The sequence below is a fragment of the Castor canadensis genome, chromosome 10, assembly GCF_047511655.1.
Source record: "Castor canadensis chromosome 10, mCasCan1.hap1v2, whole genome shotgun sequence".
Taxonomy (NCBI): domain Eukaryota; kingdom Metazoa; phylum Chordata; class Mammalia; order Rodentia; family Castoridae; genus Castor; species Castor canadensis.
In genome coordinates this window covers 14,347,494-14,373,317 of record NC_133395.1, presented here as the reverse complement: position 1 = coordinate 14,373,317, position 25,824 = coordinate 14,347,494, and the positions used below count along the sequence as shown (strand labels likewise).

At 37.8% G+C, this 25,824-nt stretch overlaps 1 protein-coding gene and 1 long non-coding RNA gene across 2 annotated transcripts in view; both read left to right on the top strand.

The window, feature by feature from the left end:
* Positions 1-25,824, top strand: part of Hs6st3 (heparan sulfate 6-O-sulfotransferase 3) — a 699,700-nt gene that overhangs the window by 326,947 nt on the left and 346,929 nt on the right. The window lies entirely within an intron of this gene.
* The window catches only part of LOC141411437 (uncharacterized), a 40,314-nt gene continuing 33,475 nt past the window's right edge, over positions 18,986-25,824 (top strand). Inside the window, exons 1-2 of the long non-coding RNA XR_012436169.1 lie at positions 18,986-21,632; positions 23,721-23,799. This is a non-coding gene — a long non-coding RNA (uncharacterized lncRNA). The remainder of the gene's footprint in view (positions 21,633-23,720; positions 23,800-25,824) is intronic.

Below are 25,824 nucleotides of genomic sequence, written 5' to 3'. Positions count from 1 at the left end.
TAATTCCAAAGCCTGGAAATGGAATTTCACACTGTGAGCAGGGAGATAAGTACCCCTCTCAAGTGCTGGGCTTGACGATCCAGACCTCCTCTCTCTGCCTACAACTGTTAGATTCCAGAAGTGGCACATGTGTGGTTGGTCAGTGTGCAGTGGTGGTACAATTAATTGCTCACAACCAGACATATATGTGGTTCAATGATTCATTTGTATTGTAACCAACTTTGACCCAAATGCTAGGAATACTGAGCTGGAGAGGAAAGGGCTGGAGAAGAGGAGGCAAACAGAGACTGCATAAAAACAAGAACCCAACTGGCTGAGCTCCACTAGGCAACAACAGGCCATACTCTGTTTTGTGCCAGGTTCGTGTTTCTCAGCTGCAGCTCAGGCTTCCCTGTGTCGCTCCACTCTTCAGAAACCCATGGGTGCAGACTTCCCAGGATCAAACCCTGTCCAGCCAACTGGCTATCCTTTTCAGGAAAGAGAGCCCTGACCCACCTCTGTAACTCTGAAGCCTGGAGCTTGGCACAGGCACATGAAGCACCCCAATAACTGCCTTTGTGATTGATTAGCTGTCTTAAGACTTTTTACAGATTCCAAGTCAGACTCTGCCAGTGTCAATTGAACAGGCGGATGCCTAAATTCCTTTACTGAGGAGAAAAAGCCTTTTATTCTGCAATTATAGAGGCAAAGAGAAGATTATAAAAATATTCAGTTGTAACAATTTAGTGGGAATGCTTCTCAGTTAAAATATAATTAGTCAACAAATGTAAATCACTAATTATGAGTTCCTTTTCTATTTTGATGTGAAGCAATACTTCTAGGGTCTTTAGCAAGAGGAAACCTTCGTACTGATGCTGCATACAAGTGTAGGAAGAAAATAGAATAGCCAATTAAAAAATGGAACAAAACAAGAGTGGAAAACAAGAGCAAATTTGATCATTTTGCATTTGATTGGACTTTGGCAGAGAAAAAAAAACTGAGTTATGAGGTGCAGCATTTGTGAAAGTATCAACTCTGTCTGGCATGTCCTCCCCTTCCTCCCAGCATTGGCAGGCAATGAAATACTTGAGCCATGCCCTCAGCCCTTTCTTCTTTAGTTATTTCTGGAATAGGGTCTCACATTTTTTGCTGGGACTGATCTGGACTTTGATCCTCCTATTTGTGTCTCCCATATAACTGGGATGACAGGTGGTGTATACCATCATGTCCGGGTTTATTGACTGAAATGGGGTCTAGTACACTTTTTGCCCAGGCTGGTCTCAAAGGAACTTTTACCCTCTTGTTTGGGTCCCCTGAGGACCCATGTGTTAAAGAATTAGAATTTAGCTTGATGCTATTGGGAAGTGGTGGAACCTTTAAGAGATGGAATCTAGTAGAAAGTCTTATGTCATTGGGGTATGTCTTTAAAGAGCATTCTGGAACCCAGTCTCTTTCTTCTGCTCTCTCTCTTCCCCACAATGAGGTGACTGGAGTAATCTGCCACATGCTTCTGCCATCTGCTGCCTCGCCAAATGCCCAAGCAATAGGATCGGTCACATCATGGTCTATGAAACTGGGAGCCAAATTAACCTTCCTCTCTTTCTAAGTTGATCGTCTCAGGTATTTGTTATAGTACTGGAAAATTGCCCAACACAGAGTGTATTTGTTTCTCAAGCCACCATAACAATGTGCCACAAGCTAGGTGACTTAAAACAACTGTTTATTGTCTCAGTTCTGGACAGTAGAAATCCAAAGTCATGGTGTCATCAGGGCCATGTTTCCTTTAAACCCTGTAGGTGGGGGATGCTTTATTGCCTCCTCCAGCTTGCAGTATTTTGCCAACAATTTATGGTGTCCCTAGCCTTAAGAATGCCCCATTCTCATCTCTGTCTTCATCAGCACATTGGCTGTCTTCTTCTTATGCATCTTGGTGTACACATGGTACTTCCTGTTTCCTTTAAAGACATCAGAGAGATTGAATTAGAGGCTACTCTAATGGTATCATCTTAAATATATTCCAACTGTAAAGACCTTATTTCTGAATAAGGTCACATCCAAAGAATCAGAGGTCAGGACTTCAACATATCTTAGTGAGACACATGAGGTAACCCCATAGCAGAGGAGTGACCGTATGGTTTTAAACTCTCATGTTTAACTTTGTGGAACAGCCTCACAGTCACAGGGTGCCTGTGGCCTTCTCCTAGAGCTTTTCCTTAGGTTCTCCAACCAACAACAGCAAACAGTCCCTAGCTGCTATCTGCCTGTGCTGACAATTCTTACTTCATTTTGCTTGTATATGGAGAGTGTTCGCAGCTTCCTGATGACTACCTGGGTTGTAGGGATGGGGTTTATGGTACATTTTTAAGGAAGAAAAAGTCAAATACTTGGGAGAATCACTGTGTTATGCATACTTTTCTGGGAATATTTATGTATTTTCTCCTTCCTTATTCTCTCCTTTCCCATTCTTTCTATCATCCTGTTATTTTGTTGAATTTACTATATATTTAGTGAATGTACTGTAACATATCACTTAGACCACATTCTCATAGGTAAGGAATTTTTACTTGGAATTTTTATTTCACTTATTTTGCCGGATCAGTGGCTACTTGGGGAAGATCTACTTTTAGACCCACATTTAACTAATTAAAAATAATTGATAATTGATGATGGAAGGTGCACTAGTAACCGATTTATGACTGCTTTCCCACTGGAGAACCCATGTTTGTGCTTTTTATATCTCCTTGTGTTATGTACAGCAATATGTGAGCAGGTCTTAACCACCTAGAGTAGGAATGCCATATAGCTGGATAGTCTGTGCTGTTTACTTACAACCGTGTTTTTGTCTTTAAAACATTTCTGCATAGTCAGTGAGTAGTATAGTTATTCCCCCTTGCCGGGATAGAACAAGGCAGACTAAGTTTAGAATGCTTGCTGAGGTTCTCATGGTTAACAAGCGAGTATGTTTTCGGACCCTGAGTTTTCTTCATTCTATTTTAGCCTTCTTTTCTATGATCTTTTAACCTTATCTTATCATGCAATTTGATCTTTGGTATTCCTACACTCCTAAAATAATTTACTCTTTTTCACATTTAGTGAGAGCTCCTGACCAATACTAACCTTCTTTGGAGGTTATTATGGGTGGAAATTAGATTTGCATGCTAAATCTAATAAAATGTTAATATTAATTATAATTGAATTATTGAAACACCATGTGGGGGTGGTTGTGGAATGAAAATACCTTTCATAGGTTGATATACAAACAGTGTTGCTTTTGTACCACAGTTAAAAAGAAGGAGAGAGAATGTAAAGTATTAAGTTACCCATTCTTTCATGACTTCCTCTCTTCCCTGTTCAGAATGTTTGCTCTCCTCAATGCTGCAGATCTCTGGAACTGTAGTCCCTTATCTCTGCTAAATTTGAGTTAAATATTCCGATAACCTTCCATTTTACTCCAGGTAAAGGTAAAGATCAGGTTCCTCCGTATCATGGTTGCAGGCCTTTTCTGATCTGACTTGTGCCACACTCAGTGACATCCAACCAGTTGAGTACACAGGGCCTTGCTTCTGCCTGCAGGAGCTGTGTCTGAGCCTGATGACCTGTGCTCATCTCCAAGATTGCATCCTCGTAATCACTAGTAATGATGTTCCTAAATCACCAAGAAACATTTGATGTCTTCTGCCTCCACGTTCCCTTAGTAATTCACAAACAGCTCTTTTACAGCAGTCAGCATGTTGTTTGTTTGCATATCTACAGCACATGCTAGACTGGAAGATCTTTATGGTTAAGAACAATGGCTTTATATGTCCAGTTTATACATTTAAGTGTCTGGGTCATAAATAAGTAGATGTTTATTGAATGAATTCATGTTTTCATGCCTTAACTCATTTTCTCCACAATTCAGCTTTTTGTATCTTTACATAATTTGTTTTATCATTCATGAAATAATTATCACCTCCTTCTGAATATATTGCATGTTTCATGCTTCCCTGAATAACACTGATTCATTTTAACACTATTTATCTTAGAAGTATTTTTGTAATTAAAACCAAATTACAGCACACTGCTAATATGTGCTTTTTGCCATGCACTCCTAGCTGGTGAGAGCTGTGGCAGGCTGTGCTCTACCCTTCCAGCCAGACAGCGCTGGTGTATCACATGGCAGCTCTCTTGGCACGTCCACTGCACTGTTCTGAGGTTGAGTGGGTTCTGCAAGACATATAGTTTGATCTTCAGTTGTCTCTGTCTTTGACTTATACTTTGTACTTTGGGGAATATTTCTACCATGCAGAAATGTGCTTTGGAATGTTATAATGTAGGGTTATAGTGGCTTGAAAGTTGTCCAAGGGATGTTCTGAGAAAATACAGGTAATACATATCATGATATTAGGGATCGGTGGAAGTTTGTTGTCATCATGAAGAATATATATATATAGATCCGTGCAGATGAGCAGGATATCCTATGGCCAAAGGTGTATCATAATCTCAGGAGAGTTTGAGGAGGATTAAGGGCCATTGTGTGATGGAGCTGTGTGGAGACAAGTATTTAATGACTTCACGGCATGTGAACTGTGTTAGAGCCAATTCTTTTAGGGCATCTATTTATAGGAATGCCCCCCTAATCCCAACCTCTATTCTCTTTATGAGCTCTGTGTATACTCTTGTAATTTAATGCAAAGTCATAGTCTATCATAGAAGGCACTCAAAATGAGAAACCAGCAAGAGGTAATAACAAAGACATTCTCTATGACATTTAAAAATGTTTCCTCCTTTTCAATTGTTTTATTAAGCACCTTTCCTTACCGTGTAGCTCATGTAATACTCTTATAGCATTGTAATAATATACTTTTACATGTGGACATTGAAAACAGCATAAATATTTAACAGTAACAGAATTAAAATGAAATGAATGGTAATTGAAACAAAATTCATCAATGGGGAATAGAAAAAATGCAAAAGTTGTCCTCTTATTTTGCTAGAGCCCACATATTATCCCCCAAAGTTTTCTGGGTTTTAGGAAATTGGCCATGCAACTGGGCTCCATGAATCTTCACCTCTATTCTCCTTGAGGATGAACACCCATCTTTATTCTAATTCTGGTATTTCTTTGTAAAGAAAAATGACCTATTTATTCATAGGTTTTCATTCCACTTTTCAGATTCATTCATTATGAAATATTTTTAGACAATTCCTATTATGTGCCTAATACTGTTTTGGGTATTGGGTCAAAAACAGTCTCTTCTTTCAGTGAACTTTGTTACTAGTGGGGAAGACAGAAAGCAACAATAGTAACAAATAAGTGTTCTCAAGTTAGAGTGAAAAGTAAGAGGGATTCATTGACTGGAGGAATAATGGGACTGGTGGCGGTGACTTTCTGAGATGGGGAGGACAAACAAAACCTGGGACTCTGCATGAAGCAGGCTACTTAGATTTCCTCAGGAATGGCATTCCAGTCAAAAGGAGCACTGTTGCAAAGCTCAGTGACAGGAGCTTGTGTGGCAAGCTTGATGACCAGTCAACGTGCAGAATCAGATGTAGGCTGCACCTCGCTGGCCATCGTAAGGGTTTATATTTGCTCCATAGTGGTCCACTTCAGGAGAGTAACTGATCAGACTTCTGTTTTGTAGGATGGGGGTTGAGCATAGAGGAGACAGGATGGATGACCTGGGATTAAGGAGAGCAATTATGGAGGCTACGACAGACCTCCAGGTACCTGTGGTTTCCAGATCTTCTTTCATTCCCCAAACATGCTAATAGATCTTTGCTGCAATAACCTAAATTGTCCATGAGCATTACATAATCTAAGTCTGTTATGCCAATTTTACACTTCACCAAGACTGGATTCAAAACTACTCCAGAGACTATTCCTATTCATATTACAAGTGTGTGTTTCTGATGAAGCATCATCAGTAGCCAACTAGCTCTGTAGTATGAAATCCAATTACACTGACCACATTTATTAGAGAAAAGTGTTTTCTCCCAAAGGTGACATTACCAAACAAATGAATTCCATAACAATAGAATATTTCCAATTAAGATTAATATGTCTCAATTTCTAGTCACTCTTATTTTGATGAACCTTGAGTTCAACCAATTCTTGTTTAATGATTATACCTGTAAATGATCTCACTTAATCAGTTTCCAAGCACAAAATGTGTTCGCATGAATTAAAAAGATTATAAATGCTAATGTCATTTGCTAGTACTTCATTTAGACATATAATACACATTAATTCATGTTCGTGACAAACATCCTTTTACTCACACACTTGCAATAAACCCAGAAGTGAGATCTTAGGTCATTGGAGTTGCTGTAACAAAATATCATAGATTGGGTGGCTTTTAAAGAACAGAAATGTATTTTTCACAGTTCTGGAGGCTGGGAAGATGGAGCTGGCCAGGGACCCTAATCATCCTGATCTCTGCCTCCAGAGTAGCTGGGATTTCAGGTGTGAGGCATCATATCAAGCATGTATTTTCCTTTTCAAAGTAAAATATTTGCATGGCAAGAGAGTTCACATGGGTTTTATTGTTAAAAAACTTTAGACAAGTAATTATCAGTTTGTGACATTCTTGTAGATTGTCCTTACTTTGCCTACATTTCCTTTGTTGCATCTAAAAAATGAGAAATCAATAATCAGCATCTTTGAGACCTAGACACCTGAAATAGTTAATTACAGGCCATCTATTTGTGTGTGTGTATATCATGAGAGATTTCTCACCCTGCTTCCTTCCCATAACCTTGCACAGACACATCAGGTAGGAAAACAACAAACATTCTCTACTAACACTAGAATGTCAGCTGGATTGAAGGTGTGATTTGGTACCCAGGTCAATTACCAGGGCTTTGCTTAACATGGCAAAACATAGCTTTTTCCTTCTGGGCAGGTGTGTGTCTTTGCTTGGCCTTTACTAGGCATGCTCTGTTGTTCACACCACTGTGGTTGGTGCTATGGATGCTTCAAAGGCTGGAGGGAAATAAGCCTATGCCCTCGAGAACCCTAAGAGAGGTATAGGGGCTTTTCATATTGCAACTCAGAACATGAGATTTCCATTTTCAGAAGTCTGATATTGGCAACTCCACATGATACAACCTAAGTTGTATTTTTTTAAAAAGCTAAAATCATGAGTGGCAACCTTGCTCCAAGACCAAATAACGAAGAGGAACTGCTACAGACAGGGTTGTTTCAACCTGTCCCAGCTGTGTAATTATGTAAAGCTAATAAACTTCATAACCTCATTTTGGGGTGACTATTGTTTGCATTGTCTCTATTTGTGTGTTTTGAATCCAGCTCATAAACCCTATAATTAGGAAGAAGTATCAAAGTGCCTACTTACACACTTTTTATTTGTTTTCTAAGGTTGTAATTGTCTATAAGTGCTTGCATGGCTGACAATTCAGCAAACGGAATGGCTCATTGCAGCTTTCTTGATGTTGCTTTCTGTTTCATTCCTCACCTTGAAGCTATTCCATTTTTCCCAGCTTTAATTCCATTTAAAAGTAGGAAAATGTTTATTTTCAATTAGAGTCTTACAAGCTTGATAGTTTCCCTTTGCCATTTCAAAGGGGCCAGAGGAAATTAAAATCAGAGACTGTAAGTCATTTGACTTCTACTAGTCAAAAGATTGCTGCTTTCTTTTCCGTATTGGAAGCTTTTTGAGATTTATCTCCTAAGTCAAATGCTTCTACGTTCTTGGATCTCTATGAAATTGGCTGATGACAGCCGCTATAAAGCTCTGTCCTGAATGGTCTCTGTCCCGAATGTGTCTTTTCTAGAGTTTCTTCTTTTGTTGTTTCCATAAATAGTATGTTGCACAAGTTGAGTTTAATTGATTCAATGATATGTGCTTACTCCCAGATAACTGATAAAAATGATTGTCCTGGTGTTTGCCAAGGTTTTAGTTCTGCTGTGCAAGATCTTAACAGTGAGCTAGTAGAGTTAGTTTAAACTAGCAGAACTGTTGTTTTCTACAGCTTTGAAATACCTGGGGAATTTTATAAACCCTGAGCTCAGATCAAATCTCCAGTCACAATAGAATTGGGGCTTAGGAATTCCTGAAGCTCTATAAGTGATTCCAAGATTCAGCCAAAAATCTGATCCATGGAGTTAGGACAGGCAAAATTAGGTAAAGTTATAGTTTTTGGGGGGCATTTAAATTATTTCTTAACCAGTAGACCTAGCATGTTCATTGGAATGAAATTGACTTGGGTCTGAAATTCTGGTATATCAAGTGTTATGTGACCTTGGATGAGCTACTTAAATACTTTTGAGATTCTTCTTTTTTTTTTTTTATCAGTTGTCACATTTTACAAATGACAGTGCCACTGTGAGGATTAAGCGAGGTAGTACCTGTCAGATGCCTAGTGTGGAACTATCTCAAGGCACATTAGCACCTCTTTCTCTTCTTTTAAAATAGAGTCCACTTCAGCAGACACTTCATAGTGACAGAGCATGTCATTTTTATCCCCTAGCAGCAATTTATTAGTTTATTACTTAATTTTAATATTTGATAGTATTCATTATTTTAGAATATATGATGCATTACTTATGTTATGAAATTTTATTATTTTCCTTTTTACTTAGAATTATAATAACACCGCTCACATAGAACTGAAAGTTTCTGCATACCTTTTGCCCTTCTTTCCCTAATTTCACACATTGTATAACTATAATTCTTTTATCAGAACTAAGAAATCAACACTGGTACAATGTTGTTAACTAACCTATAGTCTTTATCCAGATTTTGCAAGTTTTTCACTAAAGTCATCTTCTGTTTGAGGGTCTGCTTCAGGATCCTATGTTGCATTTAGCTGTTGTATATCCTTGATCTCTTCTAACTATGACTGGTCTTCATCTTTTCTCCCTTCTCAATCACAATTTGGAGAGTGCTGGTCAGCTGATTTGTGGGTGCCTCTCAATTTAAGATTGTCTGGTACCTACTCATGGGTAGATTGAGTTTATGCAGTTTTGATAAAAACACCACAGATATATCTATTATGTAATATTGTATATTATAATGTATAATTTAGCCTTTCGATATCGGGGGTTATGTGATGTTGGTGTATGTAACTGTGTTTTTACATAATGAATCATAGAGTTAGAGAAAGGAGCTATGTTGTAGGTAGCACTATTAGTTTTCTGGGCTAAGTTTCACAGACTGAGTGGTTTAAAGGAAAGAAACTTATTTTCTTAGAATGTTGGAGACTGGAAGACTGAGATCAAGGTTTCGACAGTGTTTCTTTTGAGGCCTCTCTGTTGATTTGTAAGTGGCCATCTTCTCATGGTGTCTTTGCAAGGTCTTATGTCTGTGCCTGTTATGCTCTGACCTCATTTAGTAATGACACCAGTCATGTTAGATTAGGGCTAACCTTAATGTCCTCACTTAACTGTAGTTATCTTTTTATTTATCTCTAAATAAAGTTACATTCTGAGTTTCTGGGGGTTGGGAATTCAACAGTGGAATTTGGGGTCAAGGACACAACTGAAACCATCACAGGGGCCTATGAAGTAGAGACACATACATGGTGAAATAGGAGAGGCAAAGGGTTTTTTTTACCAAGATGGGAAATGATGTGCAGTTTCCTTAGAAATAGAGCAGCTTCTTGGCAAATTGGAGAAGCAGTCACAGCAAACATAATAATGTTCAATAAAGACAAAATGCTCACTGGAGGACTAAGCTGCTAAGCATTAAATAGAAGACAGTTGATTAAAGAACATGGCTGGTGCGGTGGGGTGGGAGGTGGGAATGGTCCTTGTGGTTATAAATGACTATAAGTGAATCATGTGCCTGTGTTCCAGCTGTAGAAGTCAACATGATATGGCAATGCTGCAAAATATTTAAAGGTACAGAAATCTTTTTAAGGAAACATTGAAAAAAAGGGCTTATTCAGCCCAAAGAAGAAATCGCTGATGAAGGATTTCATTATCTTTGAGTACTGTATGTGAGGGAATTCTTAAACCAAGGACAGTGACCAGCTGTTTCAAAACTTTACGAGAACAGATTTCCAGCAAACAGTCTTACATGGAAATTAATGAGATTCTGATTAAAACAGAATAAAACTTTCCTGACCAAAATAGCTGTTAAATACTAGAAAGGTTACTAATAATAGTAGCATGGTATTGTGAAAAGAGCATTGGGTTGAGATATCTGTTTAAGTTCTAGCTCTGCTATTCAGTTAACGCCTGGGATAAAACTATCTGCTTCATTTCAATTTAGGACTAAATAAGCTACTATATGTAACTTTACCAGATTTTCTAACGTAAACTGAGAAGATTAGCATGGAGATTGCTGCTTAATAATTGTTACTTTCTCCCTTGTATTTCGTTCCCTAGATGTGTCTAAAGAATGCAGTGTTCTCTGCTCCACCTAAATTGGTGTGTATGTGGTGTTATTTGAAAACCAGGAAAATGATATTTCCAGTCCTTTTAGCTGTAGGACTACATTTTCTACCACAAAGTGGTTTTAGGCTTACATTCCCAACCTTCTAAGAATTCAGGAAAAGCAGATCTGCTGGAGGTTTAACAGAAAATTGTAGAGAAAAGGTAAATTCTCTGTCTCTGTCTCTCACACTATCTCTCTCTTTCTGTCAGATTATTGCAAGGGCTTGTGTTTGAGAAAAAGCATGAGTTATTTGACAAATCATAGTTTATACAAATTCTGCTATGGTTAACCACTGTGTGTTACTGGATTTCACAGAAATATTTTTCCATTGAAGATTTAAAACCCTTAACAAATAATAAACCCTGGCAGAAAGGCATGGTAAAATATGGGGGCTCATTCATAGAATGTAAATTGATGCTGATCACCATGCTTTCACAATTTGATTTAGGAAGTTTGCTGTGTGTTCACCCTCTAAGACAAAATCGCAGTTCTTGTCTTAGCAGAGCTGCGAATGCTCTAAGCTTTAGATTTTGACTGAGTCATTACCCTGCCTAAGTTTGAGGAAATCGCAGAATCTTTTGATTTCCTATCTCTGATAAACTTAATTTCTGACTTCATAGCAGTTATTTATTTTAAGTGTAATGAATAGATCCCCCAGGTCTCACCAGTTTGGGCCATACAAATGATAGCACATTCAGCAGTCAAGTTCAAAGTCTACGCCCTTTACTGCCAAAATGATGTAGGTGAAGTCTCTTCCTTCAGGATTCTTTGACGTTACGTTCATGATCTAATATTTTCCAGGGCATTGTCTCTAGGAAGCCCAGATGGTAACCTGGGTACTCTCTGGTCCTTTGTTCTGCTGCACAAGGTTGAGTTCAAACTCTTCTGGAGTGACAGTCCTCACTATTGCCACCATTACAGTGATTGTCTTCTTGAGGTGGCAGAGATTCCTGATGCTGTACTACTGCCCTTCCTCTATGTGGTTTCAGAGGCCAGGCTATTTGCTTTATGAGGATGGTGAAGCTTGTAGAAACATGCAAATTACTTTAGTGCTATTGATCCCTTCACATGCCCCCATCCACACACCTTTACCTCCCATAGGTCCTATGTGACCAGACTTTTCTCAAACCTTTTTCTTCCAGATTCCAGGAACCAAGTGTAGGTCCTTCATTTAGACATTCCTCAGCATCTGTGGGTTTCATTTTATATAATGCCATGTGTTGGACTTTTGCTGGTCAGTCTAGGTTCAGCTTTGTCAAGCCTAATACAGTTTCTTTTCAAAGATCTTTACCAGCTATATGTTTTCAGGTTCTGCTATGTAAGCAAACAGTTTGAATAGGACAGATAGTTGCTCACAAGAAAAAGTAGTGGTTAGCAATCACTGGTTCCCCGGTTAGGTATCTGTGTGCAGAGATTGCCTGTGGTAGACCATCTTTTGCAGGGCAACTTAGTTCCTCAAATCCCTGACTTGCCATGGTACGAGATCATCTTTGTTCTACATTTGCATAACTCACTGGTCTGCATGTGTATTTCTGAGAATCAAGACGTGGACAACTCTGCAGGTACATTCTGCTGTTCCAGTTCATTCTTCTACAAAGTTTGAAATATGTAGGAATTTTCCTCCCCCGGAAGGTCGCAGGTTTGAATTCCTTCAACCAGAAGAACATATTCTTCTGCCACTTCTCTAACACATGATCTAGAAATAAGACCTTCTTTTTGCTTTTTTCCTTTATATTTGTAGTTAAAATATTTGCCAAAATGATAATATTTCCTTTCATTGGGCCAGCTGTGGTGCTCTCTTATGTAAGAATGAATAGATTCACAAAGCCCTTTGAAATTGTGGCTAATGAAGTCTGTAGAAATATGCAAATTAGTTTAATAGTATAGATTACATTTACTGCATATTTTAAATTGCTCACCTAATATGGAGAAGCTTTATAGTATTCAATTTAATGATGTATGTCAACAGATCTTTAACAAATAATGAGAAGTTTTATTTTTCCTCTTATCCCTTTGTTCTTTTCTTTTTAAATAATATCTTCTCTAGTATATTGTTAATAAAGGGAAAAAATTGTACTGAAACATGGTGCATGGGCTAAAAGGAACTCCACATTATTTGCATTATTTACTGTTTTGAGGCATTTATGTTCTTCTCTGAATTTAGAAGTTTATTTGTAATACAGTAATATAATCAGACTTACCCTGAAAAAGCTAATGGATCTAGAAAATAAAAGTTCCTTAGGCCTCAGCAGGATGAAATCATTAGTTTCCACATACTAAATGTTCTTTAGCAAAAGGTCAGCAAACTCATCTTCATTCTTATAAAACGTGGGCAGAAATAAGAAGAAAATGAGAGGACAAAAATGAGAGACCAAAATTACTTATAATTATATCTCTATGAAGTAATAATAACTTTATTACCAAGTTGCATATGTGACTTGACATTCTAAATGGGTTGTATGAAATTAATACCACTAAAACTATAAAGACAATTACTGGCAAACGTATAAAATAAAAGGTCTTTAAGCTCTTTTTAAAATATTAGAAATCATAAGTGAAGAGTACATGGTAATTTCCCCCCTCATTTTTGGCTTTAAATCCTGGACAGACCTATTTGGCTAATAAATAGCAAGAAAAGTGAAGCTGGAAACTAGCCAAAGACACAGACTAAATTTTCCCTTTTTATTTTTTTAAGGGTTTCTCATTGTGTGTTCTGTGTATGTATTTGTGGCATGATAATGTGTGTTAGTCAGCTTTCTATCACTGTAGTAAACACCTGAGATAATGAATTATAAAGAGAAAGCGTTGATTTTGGCTCACAGTTGAGAAGGTTCCAGGCCTTGACTGGTTGGCATCTTATGTTTGGGATCATGATGAGGCAGAGCATCATGGCAGGAGTGTGTTTAGAGCAAAACCACTCACCTCATCACCTAAAGCAAAAAAGAGTGACGAGATCCCAAGGTCCCACAATCCTCCTCAAGGGCACACCCCAATGACTTAAATAACTCCTGGTAGGCCTCACCTCCTAAAGATTCTATCACCTTTCAATAGTGCTACCTGGGGACCAAGCCTTTAATACGTGGGCTTTGTGTATGCGGGAGGGGTGTCATTCAACACCATAGCAAATGAAATGATGATAAAATTCTTAGTTCTGATAAGAAACAGGCAGTAACAACATTTTGCCTATTTTCTAGTTTCTCAACTGAGCAAGGTAACATCTTTCTACATGGGAAAACATCCAAATATTATATTTTCCATAGCTGGGAGAGTATATTTAAGATTAAATTTTAATTAGGATATTGATTAGCTGGTGCATTTTTAAAAGAGTCTTGCAGTTACCATCTGTTATAGTCTGAGCTGTGTTCCCCCATAATTCTTATGTTGAAGTCTTAACTCTAGTACTTCAGAATATGACTATATTTGGAGACAGAGGTAATTAAGGTTAAGGGAACTCATTAAGATGGACCCTAATACAATAAAACCATTGTCCCTATAGGGAGGGGAAATTGGAGCCTAGTTGGGTATAGAGGAAGGAAATGTGAAGAGACAGGGAGAAGGTGGCCATCTAAAGCCAAGGAAAAAGTCCTCAGAAGAAACCACCTTTCCCACTATACATCTCATCTCAGACTTCTGGCCTCTAGATTTGTGAGAAAATATTTGCTTGGTTTAGTCATCCAGTCTATGATACTATGCTATGGAAACCTTAGCAGACTACTATGCCACATACTTTTAATTCTTCTTATTTTGTTACACATCAACCTTAGTTATCACAGCAATGACTTAATACCAGAGCTCTCTGCCCTCTTTGATGGCTGCATTAGCTTTGGGCTTAGTTGTTTCAGCTTAAGCACTCCCTACAGCACCCCTAACCTCCCACTGCATGAATGATTGGCCTTCAAATAGAGGTCAGGTTCACCCGAACTTGGAGATTACTCTGAAGGACACCAGAAGTGCTACAGAGAGTGTTGTATCACAGTCTTTTCTTGTTGCTGGCACCTCTGGCTCTTCTCTTACCTGGTTTTGACTACCATCTCTGCAAGATCCATGCTTCTCTCTCTAAGCTTCCTACCTTCCTTTTTGACCTTAGATGGGTGATCTGGTTGCTAGCTTTGATGAGGACTGAACATTCTTTTGAGCTCAGGGTCTTGCACTTGCTAGGCAGAGGCTCTATCACTTGAGCCATACCCCTAGTCCTTTTTGCTTTGGTTATTTTTTGAATAGTGTCTTGCGTTTATGCCCAGGAAAACCTGGACTGGGATTCTCCTATTACCCTCCCCTCATAACTGGGATGACAGGCATGCACCAACACCCAGCTTTTTATTGGTTGAAATGGGGGTCTCATAAACTATTCACCCAGGGTGATCTCCAACTGCCATCTTCTCTATCTCTGCCTCTGGAGTAATTAGGATAACAGGCTTCAGTCCTAGCACCCAGTTACTTGCCATATTTTAATTTGTACAGTGATTTTTGTTCTTGCTTTTCTTCCCTGCAATATTACTAGTCCCCTTGATTAATTCTCTTCAAAAAATATAAGGAAGGTTTATTGAGGGATTTCTAGATTTGATGCCTTCTTTTTTGATCCAGTAATGCATATGTAATGGGATTATTTGTCTTGATGGTCAAAACCTTTTTTTGTCTGCCTAACTTGAATTTTTTGCTTTTCTTTCTAGGTAAATTCTCAATCTTATTATCTATATTCAACCCCAATCCATTTTATTTTCTCTCTTTCTCAGGGTGTCAATATTTGATACTAAACAATCCACTGAAATAGTTTTAAAAATGAAAATTCAAAATGGGGTTATTAAATTTGACCAATGGCTAATGTGGTTTCAGAAGACAATTGTGAAAAATGAGGCCTGAGACACCAATTCCTCTCATTCCTTTCCATTCATCCTGAAAAGTTGACCATGCCTTTTTCTATATTTCCTTTTATCCTTTCTATTCAACACAGAAGTATATCCATTTCTTTCCAGGTGAACCTATTCATGGAGCCCATTTGTATTTTCACATACTTTTCTGTATGAAGTACTTCTTCTCTTCTGTTAGCCCAGTCAACGACCCATCATGCTAGCCCCAGCTCCAGCCTCCCTTGTTTTCAAGCCCTTTCTGGACTCCCAAAAGACACTTAATGGCCTCACACACTCAGTTTTTCTGTGTGTCCTTTTCCCTTGGACATACAGCCATTTACCATATATAAGACATAAGTTAGGATACTTGTCTATATCCCAACTAATCTCTAAGTCCCCACCCCCCCAGGGAAGGAAGGGAGGAGGAAGGACAAGCACTTTTCTGGGGAGCTCTTCCACATTGGTTGTTGGCAAACATGAAGAACTTCATCACTGTTTGATACTTCAATCCCTTCTTCAAAGTAGACTCCTTTAACTATTAACAACTCTATTCTGATTTTTCAACAAACAGAACAAAAACTAAATTCCTTCTGTTTAGTCTTTCCCTAAGTCACTATTGTATTTCTCCATTAGACTTTTAGACAATCACAAATTCTGTGTATTTGATTTCCCATTCACATCTCAACCCACTAAATCTGTATTTAATTATTTCAGCTTGACTAACATTGCTCTTTTGAAGGTCATGAGTGAACAGTGTCAAAGGCCTTGTCTATCTGATTGTTTGCAACTTTGACCTGTAGCTGTCCTCTTCTCCTTTGGACTAATGTCTTTGATCTTGCTCTTTCCTAATTCCCTCCCTTTTCACTTTCTCGTTCTCTTTGGGTACTTCATCTTCTACCAGGAACTGGAACCAGAATGCCCAAGCTCTAATCCTGAGCTGTTCCTATTACATTGCTCTGTCTTACTTTTTTTCCCTAGGAAATAGCCTAGAAAACAGCTCATTTTTAACAAAAATTATCTATTAGGATCTCTCTTCAGTCCTACAGAGGGGAAGTTGAAAGTCAACATTATCATTTCCTGATCTAAATTTGTAACTCTCCTGTCTTGCAAGAATTTGAAGTTTAACTTTTCATATTAGAATATATTTTATGTATTTTTGTATAAATCCTTATTTAAGTTAAATTTCACATTCAGAAATATGTTTTTTGTGTTGTGCCTTCTTCCCAGTACTGTATAGAATTGAGTGTCATTTCCCTTATGATTAAAAACCATATATGCCTATGAATGGCATTATTTCACTATTATGTTGAATCTCTAACCCACAGTACCTCAGCATGTGACTGTATTCAGAGGTAAGGCCTTTGAAGAGGTGATTAAGTTAAAGTGAAGCCATCAGGGTGGGTCCTAATTGAATCTGGTGTCATTACATGAAAAGCTAATTTGGACACACAAAGAGTACTTGATCACAGAGAAAAGGCCATGTGAGGCCATGTGACAAGATGGTGGTCATCTGCAAGCCAGAAGGAGAGCTCTCATCAAGAACTATATTGTCTGGCACCTTACTCTTGGTCTTCAAGCTTCTAGAACTTTTTTTAAAATTTATTTTAATTTTTTTATTATTTGTATGTGCATACAATGCTTGGGTCATTTCTCCCCCCTGCCCCCACCCCCTCCCTTTCTACCCACCCCACCCCTTCCCTCTCCCTCCCACCCTCTCAATACCCAGCAGAAACTATTTTGCCCTTATCTCTAAAAGCTTCTAGAACTTGAGAAAATTAATCTCATTTTGTTGTTTAAGCTTCACAGACTGCTATATTTTGTTATGGCAGCCCTAGCAAACTGATACAACCCTATAGCTACAGTAAATTCTCAAAAATATTTATTGCTAAAGTTCTCGGTGGAGGATAAAGGGGAAAAAGTCCTCTTTGTTCTGTTCTATTGTTCTCTTAACCTTTCTTGCTCCTCACAAGTGTATTGTGGAACTCACTTTGGGGCAGTGTTCCAGAAGGCCACAGTAGTCACCAGCATGCTCCTTGAACAACTTAAGCACCCTGTAGGCCATTTTCTCTTTGCCTCTTTAACAAGCTCCTTTTAGTTTACCCACTCAAGATGCTCCCCCCTCCTCTTTTTCATGCACATTCATGTCAGGCCTGCTCTCCTGCATGACCTTGCCAATTTCTCTCCTTTCTGGAGATCTCCTTGACCAACCACCTTAATGCTGATCTCCTTCTTCTCTATCCTCCATGCCTTGCTGTTGTGATATTCACCAAGACTGCTTACTAATTGCCAAATATCATCATCAGCCCCTTCTCTCCATTATTCAGCCTCTTCAGTTTTTTTTTAATCTTGAGTCTTCTTTGCCTTGAGGATTTTCTGAAGGTAAGAAAAAAAATACTATCACTTCTTTCTCATTTCTATTCTCTTCTTTACCATCTCTGCCAGAATGGCTAGTCTACCACGGAATACACAGGGATGCTGAAATTCTTGAATTAAATTCAGAGGATTTGACAATTCTGATTCTTCATGACCATTTCTGGTGAAAACCTGTGATCAGAAACAAGGCTGAAAGAAACTATCTCTGTTTTCAGAAATGAAGGGGGCAGTGGAATACAAAGATAGTCTTACTATTCTAGATTAAACCTTTGCTTCTTCTTGTTCAGTATCATTCTGGCTGTAGTCAGTATATAATATGCTAGGGAAAAGAGAACTGCTATTAATGTTTCAATACATCTGATGAAAAGGTGCTTAAGTTATTTTACAGGAACTTCTGTTTTCCCAGAAACCCTGCCGGGGATACTTTTCATGTTAAAAAGTATGAGGACTGGTCTCTTTTCTAATTTTTCTTTCTTGCTTGTGTAAATGCACAATAAATTCCTTTGACAGTTAGAGGCACAGACAAATGCTGTTGAAAATATCCAGCCTGTCTTAGGGAGGAGTAACACTTTCAACAGGGAACTCACTGGGGGACACTCTGTTATGATGTCATGACTTCTTACTCTTTACAAATGTCAGCAACATTCATCTTTTAAGAGTCTCACATATATTTCTTGCCACTTGTTCATTCATTCAATATATTCATCACTGTGTCCAGTGACTGATGTCTATTTTCCTAATCCAGCTGGTTCTAATGTCTTAATATACCCTGTTCATTGTATAATCATTTGATACCCTTTTCTGCTCTACCTTTGGTTTTGGAGCAAGAGCATTTTGAAGGTTTGTTACATGCATGAATTTTATAACTACACTCTGACTTAGTTTTCACCATGTTTCATAGTCTCATGAGAAGTTCCTATTTTATGATAAGGTCTTTGATGGTGAAATGATTTATACAAGATCACACAGATAGTTAGGAATAGAAACAGACTTTCTCTCTCTCTCTTTCTCTCTCTCTCTCTCTCTCTCATGCATGTGCACTCTTGTTTGATCCAAAGTGGTTCATCAAAGAAAAGCTTCTTGGAGATTCCAATGTTCTTCACATTTCTTAATTAGAGGATTTGACTTACCACCACTTCAGCAAAAATCTATTGACTGAATATATTTGAATCTGCTCAAAGATTTTACAATTATTCCAGACCAATAATGCTTTTAGGAGCCTCTAAGAAAACTTTTCAAGTTTCTTGTGAAATCATCTGTGTAGTGGGGTGTTTCAGAATTCTGAGATCACACCTGATTTAAAATAATATGGTTGTATTTGACTTCTAAGAACCTTAAACTAAATCTTGTGTTTGCATTTAATGCATGTAGGCAACATCTTTTCTAATGGGAAAAAATGGAATAGGAACCAGAATACTATAGTTCTAATTCTGGCTCAATTGCCACATGGTCTTGGTTCTCTTTGCTATTAGAAACATGTAATAACAAACATAGGAAGATGTTATTATGATGCAACCACATAATATGTGCCAATGCTTCTGAAAGTATCAAATGATCAGATATTAATTTTAGAACAGACGTAGCAATCTCTTAAGTATAGCAAGATGTTTCTGTTTTACACGTGGGAAAAATGTTAACTATGATTACAAAAAAGACATACGTTTAGTAGTTTATAAAACAATTCAAAAAAATAAGTTGTAAGTCACAGCATGATGACAATGTGTGTTAGGGGTGGGGGCACAGATTCTGGAACCAGACTGTGTATGCTTACTTCATGCCTCTGGCACTTAGCAGCTCTGTGGCCAGGGAAAGTTACTTGTTCTACCTGTGCCCCATTTTCCTGTGAAGTGGGAATGACAAGAGTCCTTACCTTACAGTGTTGTGTGACAATTACTGAGTTGAGCAATGCCAAATGCATGGGATGATGCTTGGCTTATGTGCATGTGTAGACATTACAGAGTTAGGTGATGGCTTGGGTTAGAGCTGCCACTATAACAGCCTAATTTGGGTATTGTACAAATAAGTTATATGATAAATTCATGCCAACCAGTCTGGGTCATTTTTGATAGTCAGTGGTGAACCTTTGCTTTAAATGGATAGATAAAAACCTAACAAAAATACAGATGGAACTCTTTTAGGCATGGTGAATTGGGACAATTTTAAATGGCCTTGGACTGATTTATTGGTATTCTGATGTACAGAGTTCCCTCTTATCCATGGTTTCACTTTGTGAAGTTTTAATTGTTCATGATCTATTGTGATCTGAAATAAAAATGGAAAATTCCTGGAAATATATAATTCATAAATTGTATGTTTTCTAGGTAGTGTGATGAAATCTCATACTATCTTATTCCATACCACCTGGGACAAGAATCATCCCTTTATCCAGTGTATCCACACTGTATATACTACCTACCTGCTCATTAAGCCATTAAGTAACCATTTTGGTTATCAAATCAACTTAATAATGGTCCCAAAGCACAAGAGTAATGCTGTAAAGAGGGCTGCAGGGCATAAAAACTGGAAGGATAGATTAACTGTGCTACTAGGTGGCATTGCTGTAGGTCATATAGGAAAAAACAGTATACATAGAGCTCAGTACTGTATGCAGTTTCAACATGCACTGGGGGGATCTTGGAATATATCCCATGCTGATAAGGGAGAATACCATATTGATAAACTCCATTTACACTGGTAAGCTTTCTTTAGGCTAGTGTTGCCTGTCTGTATCTTCTTTGTACCTTTATGACTAATCTTACAGTTAATTTTCCATTTGTAGAAGCAAAGAGTGGATTCCTAGTCAAAGATGACAGACCACACACGTGTTTTACCACCTCTTATTCCAGGGAATTTAATAATATTACACTGAAGGAATACAAATGGCATCCAAGTGAAGAGATGGAAGGCTATGAAATTCTGGCTGGCTGACATAGTATGGAAGAGTGTTGATAGCTAATTGGAGCAGCAGAAGCTGCAATGGTTTCATCTAAAGAATTCCAGAGTGACTGTACTTGAGAGACTATGAGATGAAGTGGTTGGAAGTGAGAAATGCATCTAAAAACAGTGACCATGAAAAAGAATAATTAATTCCTTCCGTCCTCTTCTCCATCTTTTCTCCATCATTTCTTAGCAGATTGAGAATATAGACAAAGGACTGCAGTGGCTGAATGCTTGTTCCCTCCAAATCCACACATTGAACTCTGATTCCAACATGATGGTATTTAGATGTGGGGACTTTGTCAGACAATTAATTAGGTCATGGGGGTAAGGTCCTCATGGACAGATTAGTGCCCTTCTAGGAAATGGCCCAAGCACAAGCTTGCGCTTTCCACTATATATAGACACAACGAGAAGACTGACATCTGTTAAATAGGAAGAAGGCTTTCCTCAAGACCACAACCAGGCTGACTGCCTAATCTCAGACTTCCACCCTCCAGAACTGTAAGAAATAAATGTTTCTTGTTTATAAACCATCCAGGCTATGGTGTTCTATTGTAGCAACCCAAACTAAGATAAAGACTTAAAAAATTAAGCATGTTTTTATGTAGAGTGAGGTGGGAGAGCCAAGAAAATTAATGGGAGAGTCTTTGCTACAGGATAAAGCTTTCCACACAGCAGCAGTAGGGGAGCCAGTGGCACAATGTCATCTCTCATGCTTACCGAAAGTGGAATTTGCCAGTTGTCGGTTCTTGCCCAGGAACATAGAGACATGGTTATTATTAGAAATGGACAACAAAGAGGCACAAAATTGCTGAGGAAACTCTTCAAGTTTGCAGAGAAAGACCTACAAAAATGTGAAAAAGCTAACTTTAAAGAAAGGAAGTGATTCATAGTTCTGAAAACACAGAAAATAAGAAAAGTTATAATTGGTATCTTCGGAAAGATGTGATATACTATGTCCATAAAACAGGAACACGACGCTGTAAAAGTGGATAATCGGAGAATGAAAAAGAGCTCCTAAAATAAAAAATATTGCTCGTATGGTGGTGCATACCTGTAATCTCAAAAACTGAAGAGGTGGAGGCAGACTGATCAAGAGTTTGAGTGAGTCCAGGTAAAGCTAGTGAGACCCTATCTAAAAAGCACAATACAAACAAAAGATCTGGGGGTTTTGCTCAAGTGATAGAGCACTTACCTAGCATACATGAGGCTCTGGTTCAATCCCCCAACCACAAAAATATTATTGAAATGCAAAATATAATAGAAGATTTGTAAGTTAAATTTTAAGACATCAGCAAGAATATAGCAAAAAAGACAAAATAGAAACATAAGAGAAGGTAAATGACATAAAAGTTAATCTGCAATGTTCTATATTCAACTAATAACTCCAGAAATTAAGTGAAAAAATTATAAGAATAAATCTTAAACAATATAAGAAAATTTCCCAGAGTTATAAATTCTCATGAAATTTCACATTGAAAAGACAGAGGACTGTTTAAAGTGACAATATCATTTTTAAATTTTAGAGTACCAAGTTTAAGTAGAGAGATTAAACTTATAATTTAAAAATAAAAGAGAGATCCACTTTTCTTCCAACTGCTCTTCAGCACTGGATTCTAGAGCTCAATGGATTATTGACTTCCAAATCTGAGAGAAAAGGGTTTTTTTTCAATTATTGTATATTAATTATACAAAACAGTGGTCTTTATTGTGAAAAATTCGTACATGTATGCAATGTATGTTTATCATACTCACTCCCCATCACCCTCTCTTGTCCTGTTTCTCCTTCCTACTCCTCTACCCTCCATCAAATAGTTTCTCTTGTACTTTCATGTCTGTTTCTGTTGTTATGTAGCTGTAGCTTCCACATTTGAGACAAAACGTTATATTTGTTTTTCTAATTCTGGCTTATTTCACTTGAAATGATTTTCATTTTCTTGTGGATGACACTATTTTCTTCTTCTTTATGACTGAGTACTACTGTGTTGTGGACACATAACACGTTTTCTTTATCCATTCATCTATTGATGGGTACTTAGACTGATTCCACCTATAATGTGGATATTGTGAATTGTGCTGTAATCCACATGGGTGTGCAGCTATCTGTATTTCATGCTGACTTGGCTTCCTCCAGCTATACATGCAGGAGAGTTATTCCAGTATCATAAGGTAGTACTATTTTTAGTTTGTTGAGTATCCTTCATATTGATTTCGGTAGTGGCTGCGTGAACTCACATTCCTAGCCACAGTATCAGTGTATAAGGGTCCCTTGTACACTGGGTCCCCAGCGTTTGTTGTTTTCTTGATGATAATTATTCTGACTGGGGTGAGGTGAAATTTCAATGATGCAGCTCTAATTTGCATTTCCTTTATGGATAAGGATGGTGAACATTTCTTCATGTGTTCATTAGCCACTTGTACTTCTTTGAAAGAAATTTTTTTACCTAAGAATCCAGTATCTTTATAAATTATCAACTAGGAGGCCAGAATAAAGACATTTTCACATATGCAACACTCTAAGGAAATTACTTGAGGATGCACAGCATCAACAAGGGGATAAGAGTTAAAAAGTAAGAGTTATAAGTTGCAAAAACAACAGATCTGTAGGCGTGAGGGAAGATCTCACATAATGACATTTCTGTGGGATACCTAGGGGGACCAGAGGAGGTGAGGGGGAGAAGAAAGGATTTGAGAGGAGGGATTCTGGTGCAAGATAGAGTCAATATAACAAAGAGAATAATCAGGAGTAAAACATTTTTGAGAAGATGATAAATAATAAAGAAATAATAAATAGCGTAAGAAAGATGAACAAAAATGAAACTACAAAAAACAGCTTTATAGGAAAACCAAGGTCCAAATATGAATAATTATCCCATATTAGGTTAGAAGATTAGTTAGTTGGTGTTAAGAATGATGGAAAGAATTTCAATAAATGCAGTAAGAAATTTAGCAATATAAGGAATCAGGAAAACAGTTTAATTCTCCAAATAAAAACAGAAGGAAAATGTATAAGAAAATACATAAATGTGAAGCAAACTAAAATGTAGGCTAATTTTGAGCAATCATGGAATATTAAAAAATAGTCATTCTTTGAATGTGTTCCTTCAAATGTCACAAAGCATAACAGAGCACTCATGACATCAATTTTGGCTTAAAATTGTTTTATTATTTCCTTCTTTCTCTGTTGATTCTTCCTGACTAGAATGTAAGTACTGACTTGGTCTTGTTCACCTTGCCATTCTCAGCATGTAGAAGAGTTTCTGGTCCATGGCAGGTGTCTGGTAAGTACTTTTTGCTTGGATGGAGATGAAAACGGTTTTTCTGAAGTTATAATAAAGTAATTGGTCTTTAGTAGTATTCAGCTTCTGGAGTTGGCCTGTAGATTAAGGTGTTGTCAGCCCTGGTATTATACAATAACTATCATCACAGATTATCCTTGCATCCTGTGTACTAGCTAGTATTTACATATATAAACTCACTTTACCCCACTTTTTTTTTTTTCCAGCCTATGGTTTATTTTTTGCGTGATTCTTTTTTTTTTTTTTTTTTTTTTTCATTTTTCTTTTATTATTCATATGTGCATAAAAGGCTTGGTTCATTTCTCCCCCCTGCCCCCACCCCCTCCCTTACCACCCACTCCACCCCCTCCCGCTCCCCCCCTCAATACCCAGCAGAAACTATTTTGCCCTTATCTCTAATTTTGTTGTAGAGAGAGTATAAGCAATAATAGGAAGGAACAAGGGGTTTTGCTGGTTGAGATAAGGATAGCTATACAGGGAGTTGACTCACATTAATTTCCTGTACATGTGTGTTACCTTCTAGGTTAATTCTTTTTGATCTAACCTTTTCTCTAGTTCCTGGTCCCCTTTTCCTATTGGCCTCAGTTGCTTTAAGGTATCTGCTTTAGTTTCTCTGCGTTAAGGGCAACAAATGCTAGCTAGTTTTTTAGGTGTCTTACCTATCCTCACCCCTCCCTTGTTTGCTCTCGCTTTTATCATGTGCTCATAGTCCAATCCCCTTGTTGTGTTTGCCCTTGATCTAATGTCCACATATGAGGGAGAACATACGATTTTTGGTCTTTTGAGCCAGGCTAACCTCACTCAGAATGATGTTCTCCAATTCCATCCATTTACCAGCGAATGATAACATTTCGTTCTTCTTCATGGCTGCATAAAATTCCATTGTGTATAGATACCACATTTTCTCAATCCATTCGTCAGTGCTGGGACATCTTGGCTGTTTCCATAACTTGGCTATTGTGAATAGTGCCGCAATAAACATGGATGTGCAGGTTCCTCTGGAGTAACAGTCTTTTGGGTATATCCCCAAGAGTGGTATTGCTGGATCAAATGGTAGATCGATGTCCATCTTTTTAAGTAGCCTCCAAATTATTTTCCAGAGTGGTTGTACTAGTCTACATTCCCACCAACAGTGTAAGAGGGTTCCTTTTTCCCCGCATCCTCGCCAACACCTGTTGTTGGTGGTGTTGCTGATGATGGCTATTCTAACAGGGGTGAGGTGGAATCTTAGTGTGGTTTTAATTTGCATTTCCTTTATTGCTAGAGATGGTGAGCATTTTTTCATGTGTTTTCTGGCCATTTGAATTTCTTCTTTTGAGAAAGTTCTGTTAAGTTCACATGCCCATTTCTTTATTGGTTCATTAGTTTTGGGAGAATTTAGTTTTTTAAGTTCCCTGTATATTCTGGTTATCAGTCCTTTGTCTGATGTATAATTGGCAAATATTTTCTCCCACTCTGTGGGTGTTCTCTTCAGTTTAGAGACCATTTCTTTTGATGAACAGAAGCTTTTTAGTTTTATGAGGTCCCATTTATCTATGCTATCTCTTAGTTGCTGTGCTGCTGGGGTTTCATTGAGAAAGTTTTTACCTATACCTACTAACTCCAGAGTATTTCCTACTCTTTCTTGTATCAACTTAAGAGTTTGGGGTCTGATATTAAGATCCTTGATCCATTTTGAGTTAATCTTGGTATAGGGTGATATACATGGATCTAGTTTCAGTTTTTTGCAGACTGCTAACCAGTTTTCCCAGCAGTTTTTGTTGAAGAGGCTGCTATTTCTCCATCGTATATTTTTAGCTCCTTTGTCAAAGATAAGTTGCTCATAGTTGTGTGGCTTCATATCTGGATCCTCTATTCTGTTCCACTGGTCTTCATGTCTGTTTTTGTGCCAGTACCATGCTGTTTTTATTGTTATTGCTTTGTAATATAGTTTGAAGTCAGGTATTGTGATACCTCCTGCATTGTTCTTTTGTCTGAGTATTGCCTTGGCTATTCGTGGCCTCTTGT